We start from the raw sequence: 6,824 nt of genomic DNA, 5'->3' as shown, positions 1-6,824 counted from the left end.
AGTACTTCTGTAACATTAAGTGTACATGGACTAGTAAATTTCATTGGGGTAATTTCCAAAATAGTATTTGTTCTTATGCTTCCTCAGGCTAGTATTTATAAAATAACCATGTACATTGTGGTATGTCATTCAGGTTTGGAGTACTTCTGTAACATTAAGTGTACATGGACTAGTAAATTTCATTGGGGTAATTTCAAATTTAAATCTACAGAAGATATTTACAAAGCTATTAGATAAAGCATCGGTAAAAATATTAAAACATTATTATTTAATCTAGTTTATCAATAAATAACTTCTTTAAAGTTCAGACTAGCATTAATAAAGACTTTAAAACTGTACTTCAACATAATTTTGTTATCCTCTTAATAATCTGAAATTATTATAAACTATTTTTATCTTATTTGTTACTTTGGCCTAAAACACAAAGTCGATACATTTCACACTGTTTAGGTAAAATCTGATAAATTCAGTGACGAATCACAAATTTCGTATAGAAAGAAACGGTGTTTTATATGAATGGTACAACGTTTCATAGATAAAATAGGAGAAATTCAAAGCATATAAAATCCTACGCCCGGAGTCCCACAAGCTTCTAAGATCACAAACAGCCTGTCCTTATAATAAAATAATAATAACAGATTACGAGTTACCATGATTGAAGTAATATAAAGTTGTTTTTTATGACAGAATGAATATAACGAAACATAGTTTTGTGCATACAAAGTAATTTTTAAATGTTAAATTTTCTTTTAATACCTTCTTGAAAACAACGTGTTTTACGGATGCAATACACCACATCTATATTTGTTTGTTTTTGAGCAAAGTAGAGAATCGAAGCCTGGATTTTAGCATTGCAAGTCCGTAAACTTACCATTGCCCCAATGAATCCTGGTTAAGAATAAAATTATAATAATTCATAAGTTACTAAAATTATCTTCACTTTATATCATTTCAAATAAATGGAAGAAATGTGAAAGCAACAAAATAAAAAAAAAAGAGAGAAGAGAAAAGAACCACAACCAAAATGGTGGCAGACTCTACTCAATACGTCAAAGAAAGGATTGGAATTCCTCCTCTTAGCTAATGTTTCTCCATTTACGCAAATTAAAAAAAAAATTGAGGAAAGACAACCGAATCCATTTTACATCTCGGAGAAGAATGAGTACTAGGATAAAATTACTTTGTTCATCCACTTGTTCAGGAATATAGTTGACGTTTTGCGCGCTGAATGCATTGTGTAATTTTATTCTTTCTTATATTATCTTCTCTTGTGTGACTGGGCAGAGATTAGAAAATCGAATGATAGGAAGGGCGTCCGCCCCTGATAAGCGTCCACCTACAATAATTTAAGTGAATTCTATCATCATTCCTGTAGCGTCTTTTTCCTGCATAAATGTTTCCTAATTATTTGCTTTACTCCGACAGACACTTTAACAATGAAACATTGTCTCTTACTGAAAGGACCTGGTAATTGTAATTAAGTCACTATATGATATTCCTAGATATATATATTTTAAGCTTTGAAATATACGACTGAAAGCCATGTTTTTTACTGAAAACCAAATACCATGACATTAATTGTTGTTTGTTTTGGCTATTCGCACCAAGCTACTCTAGGACTGTCTACACTAGCCGTCTCTAATTTTGAACTGAAAGACTACAGGGAAGATAGCTAGTCAACACCGCCCACCACCAATTCTTGAGCTATTGCAATCGAATATTGGGATTTGACTGTCACTCTTTTAATACATCGATAAAATAAAGTACTTAATGCGACTTTGCGCAATCCACAGAACGTCAGATTCTCAGTCGACGTGCTAACAAGTTGTCAAAATCAGCCTTTTGATGGTAAGAAGAATTATATATATATATGTCTTGTAAATAAAAATATTACAATATGATTCATTGGAGTAAAAAATATGATGGTACTATCGGTTGTAACGGATTTCAAGAAATACACTTGTGCATGTATATATATAAACAATCCTTCCAAATAAAATTTGCTCATTGTTCTATTCGCATTCCTGAATTTTATTACCACTTAATAATTGGACCAAACACAACTTAAAATAAGCCTTGTTACATACAAGTAGCATGTGTTTTTATTATATTCGACGTATATATATTTTCATTAGAGTGTGAAAAATATTCAATCGCTAATGTGTATGTTTCTCCGACCAAATGAGGCAAGTTGATGCCATGTAACAGACGCTGCCAATATCATGTATTTTATTTCTCTGGGTCTTTCTGTTAGTATCATAGCCATCTGTATCACTGTCCTAAATAACTGTGAAGTTAACAGTTCCACAATAACTAGTTCAATAAACCAGACAATATCGGTGAATTAGTCGAGCAATGTAGTATCACAGTGTTATATGGACTACGTTTTACTATAAAGCTTAAAGACAAATAGAGGTAGTGCATAAGTTACGCACGTCTTTGTTTCAAAAGTTGGTTAAATATGTTATACATTTAATTAACCAAATCAGTCTAGATACATCATGGTGTATCATTTATCCTTCTATCTTACTAATATGTTTTATTAAATAATATTCACATTTTCACCACGTTAGAGTTCCTTGAAATATATAACAACTCGTGTTAATCTTATTACAAGTATAAAGTCCAATATTTTAATTTAGTGTTTCCTTGTTAAATCCCTCGCCTCCATAAATACAAATATCTTATTATGAGATCTTAAAGAGAGTTGCTTTTTTGTCATTAATTGGTTGTTTTTATGTAAGGAGTTTTAAAAACTTGAGCAAAAGGTATTTTGAAATATGTTTGTGTTTTTATCTAACTACACTTATTTGGCATGTTCTTCTTTATTCAGTTAGGAACAATAGTTGTTCCAGTTGTCCTTAACTTGTTATTCGCTTCTTTTATTCAATCAGGGATAATACTTGTTCTAGTTATCTTTAAGCTGTTATTCCCTTTTTTATTAAATCAGGAACAATAGTTGTTCCAATTGTCCTTAATTTGTTATTAACTTATTTTATTCAATCAGGAATAATACTTGTTCTAGTTATCTTTAAGCTGTTATTCCTTTTTTTTTATTAAATCAGGAACGATAGTTGTTCCAGTTGTCCTTAACTTGTTATTCATTTCTTTTATTCAAACGGGAACAATACCTGTTAATTTTTTCTATCTTCTCACACATTTAACATCAGCTCACCAGTGTAGCAATTTCAGATTACCCCTGCTTCACCTTACCCCACGGTAACTTAAATTCGCGTTCAGATTACCGCGAGGTAGGATGAAATCGATTTCAAATTACCCCTGGGGTAACTTGAAGGTGATTTCAACCTACCTCTACGATTTCAGGTTACTCCCTCAAACCATTTATTTATTTATGTTTATTTAGATACTTATTTCTTGCATAAATACAAATAAACTGACAACAACAACAACAAATAATAATAATATTTATCATTAAACTTTCATTACCCCCGTAGTGCATGATGTACGATAAGTTATCTTTCTCTGTAGATCAGAATTAAACCAACTACATATGAAGCATGCAAATCTTGCACATTAACTTCAATTAGGTTCAATGTTTGTATATCTTATGTTTGTGTATAATATGTCATGCACAAGTGTATGAGTGGGTTTAATATAATTAATATTTTTGTGACATTTTTTATTATTTCAGATATTGAGACTAGCTTTCAATCTTGTATGTTTCACGTGTTTTATTCAATAAACGTATCATGAGTTGTAAGCATAAAAATTTATCATTTTAGCTAAATCAGCGAAGGGGTAATCTGAACAATGCAGTGGGTAATATGAAATCAGGTTCAGGCTACCCCCGGGGTAATATGAAATCGATCTCAGATTACCGGGAGGTAACTTGAAAGGGGGTAGCTTGAAGTCTTTACACCGGCGGTGTATTTCTTGTTTAGTTCAGGTGCTAAGTTCTTTATGGCTAATGTTTCTTTTAGCTTCAGCCAATGCTCATTTTCAGCCTTTCCGATAATTTGGAATTGTTCAACTTTTACATTTACATTCACGCGATAATTATGTGAATGTAAATATAAAAACTGAACAATTCCAAATTATCGTCAAAAGGCTGAAAATGAGCATTGGTTGAGGCTAAAAGAAACATTAGCCATAAAGAACTTAACACCTGAACTAAACAAGAAATCCAGTACCGGTGAGCTGATGTTAAAACTGTGAGAAGAGAGAAAGAATTTTTACATCTTTGAAATTACCTTGTGTTATTTATTTAAATAACACTTGTTCTAGTTATCTTGCAGCTGTTATTCCCTCCTGCTATGAGAAACGTGTTTTAATATTGAACATCCTTATCCTCAAAATCACCAAACATAACCTTTACTTGTAGTCACGTGCTAGTTGAGCATATCATGTATTTTATTCTTACCTTTATACATTAGAACAGATTCTTCTTTCGTTTTTTCCAGCAGAACTAGGGTGAACGGAATGGGGCCGATGCAGAGAGACAAGATGAACACGGTATATCAGTCGTTAGTCTCCTTCCTCAACTACTAAGGCCTCGCCATCATTTTGTGCTTGGTTTGGTTCGGTGTAAACGTCACACTCCAATGTCATTGACTTCAGCATTACAGTCGAAACCAAAGAACGCAAGAACTATATTATCGTAAAGCGCACCCTAGCGTTAGAAATTGTACAATATGTTCGAGAAAATTTAGGAAAGAAACTGTATGTGATAAAGGTCCATCATCTTTCAAGATAATACTTATTTCCAAATAGCTTCAATTTCTTTACCTTTTAATTCCTTTTATTTTATATTATTTTGTTTGTTTTTTCAGTAGAGAAGCAGTAGCATACGTGCTTTCACTTTAAACAAACCTTCCTATACACACTTTTCAGATATATATTCAGTGAAGCTTACAACTGTTTATAATAATAATTGTTCATATTAACCTATAGCTTCTAGTATAGGTTTCACATCTATGTTTTTTCCATAGTACTGAATTGAAAAAATACTTTAGAGCACATTACAATGGGATTTCACGTTCGCATTACGTTACAAAGACACGTATTTTTGCATTAATATTCGTAAGTCTATATAACCTTTTAAGTAATAATATACTTGTATATGTTATATTATATTAGATTAACTATCATCTGAGTAGAGTTAGAAGCAAGTACTTTCTAAGTGTCACCCATAAAATGTTTATTAAGTGTGACTTGTAAACGTTTAAAGATCTCACATTTACTATGTGTGTGGAACAACATATTTATTAAGTGCAACGTATAAAATATTTGTTTCGTATGACAGTAAACGTTTACGATCAACAAAAAAACAATATTATTTGTCACGTGTAATAATTTTTCAAGTATAACATAACATAATATAACATAACGTTTTGGGACAACATAGGACCTATGTTCATCTCGGCTGTTCCATCCTCTAAACTAAAATAAAACTATTAATAATTAAATTTTTAAAAATTTCATAGCCAGCCCTTATTAGTCATATAGTTATCATATAGTTTCTCTTAAATAAATTCACTTAGATTTACTGCCTCCACAACATTTGAAGGCAAACCATTTCAAAGGCCAACCACCCTGTTAGAAAAATAAAACTGTCTTAGCTGAAGATTACTCCTACCCTACCAAAATTTATTAGTGTGTCCCCAAGTCCTACTATTCTCACTGTTTAGTATAAAAAAGATGATACATCAGCACTATCAATTCCCTTTACAATCTTAAACACCTCAGTCAGATCCACCCCAACTCTTCTTTTTTCAAAATTAAACAATTTGAGAGATTTCAACCTCTGCTCGTATGACAATCCCTTCATCCAAGACACTATTCTAGTAACCCTTCTCTGTAATTTTTCCTAAGGTAAGAAGGCCAATACTGAACTCAATATTCCAAATTTGGCCTAATCAGTGACATATACAATGAAATTATAATATATTTAGACTTGTATTGAATATTTCTATAGATACAACTTAAAATCCTGTTTGCCCTACCACTAGCAACAGCCCATTGCTTGGATGGATTTAGAGACTGATCGACTATTACACCAAGATCCCTTTTCTTCATAACACTATTAAGGTTATTCCCATCCAAATTATATTTGTAATTCAAATTATGATAACCCACATGCATTATCTTGAATTTATTATAATTAAAACCCATCTGCCATTTATATGCCCAACTCACTAAATTATCTAAATCCTTTTAAAAATCAGCATCATCCTCTTCACAGCTAGCAACACCGAAGACTTTGATATAATCTGCAAATTTAAGTATCTTATTAACTATTCCTTCATCTATGTCATTGATGTAAATCAAAAAGAGCAAAAGTCCTAAGACTGAGCCCTGAGGTACCCCACTTGTGACATTAATCCAGTTTGATTAAACTCCATTTGTAACAACCCTCTACTTTCTTCCATCTAGCCACTTTTCTAGCCAATTTTCTAACTTATCCCCCATGCCTATAGAGATAGTTTTTACAAGCCTTTTATGCTTTCTGAAAATCTAGATACACCAAATCTACACCCTTACTCTCATCTACATAGCAGTAACCTTTTCAAAGAATGTCAAAAGATTTCTAAGGCAAGATTTTCCCTTAATGAAACCATGTTGACTATCCAATAAAATTATAAACTTTGTTAAATGACTTTGCAAAGCATCTTGTATCAGACTTTCCAAAATATTTCCCACAACTGATATAAGACTGATGGATCTATAACCACTGGGACAATTTTTATCACCTCCCTTGAAAATAGTTACATTAACTAGCTTCCAATCCTCTAGTACCTGCCCATTATTCAACGACTGACAAAAAGTAGTAGCAAGTGGTTCAGATATTCAATCTTAACCTCCTT

At 31.9% G+C, this 6,824-nt stretch overlaps 1 protein-coding gene across 1 annotated transcript in view; it reads right to left on the bottom strand.

Moving 5' to 3' along the window:
• LOC106457042 (somatostatin receptor type 5-like) overlaps positions 1-4,445 on the bottom strand; it is a 165,380-nt gene extending 160,935 nt beyond the window's left edge. Inside the window, exon 1 of the mRNA XM_022382853.1 lies at positions 4,382-4,445. The gene's annotated coding sequence lies outside the window, so the exon portion shown is untranslated. The remainder of the gene's footprint in view (positions 1-4,381) is intronic.
• Between the last annotated feature and the right edge of the window lie 2,379 nt (positions 4,446-6,824).

Source organism: Limulus polyphemus, unplaced genomic scaffold, assembly GCF_000517525.1.
Source record: "Limulus polyphemus unplaced genomic scaffold, Limulus_polyphemus-2.1.2 Scaffold285, whole genome shotgun sequence".
NCBI lineage: Eukaryota > Metazoa > Arthropoda > Merostomata > Xiphosura > Limulidae > Limulus > Limulus polyphemus.
The sequence above is the reverse complement of the archived record's forward strand: the minus strand, read 5'-3'. Positions and strand labels throughout refer to the sequence as shown.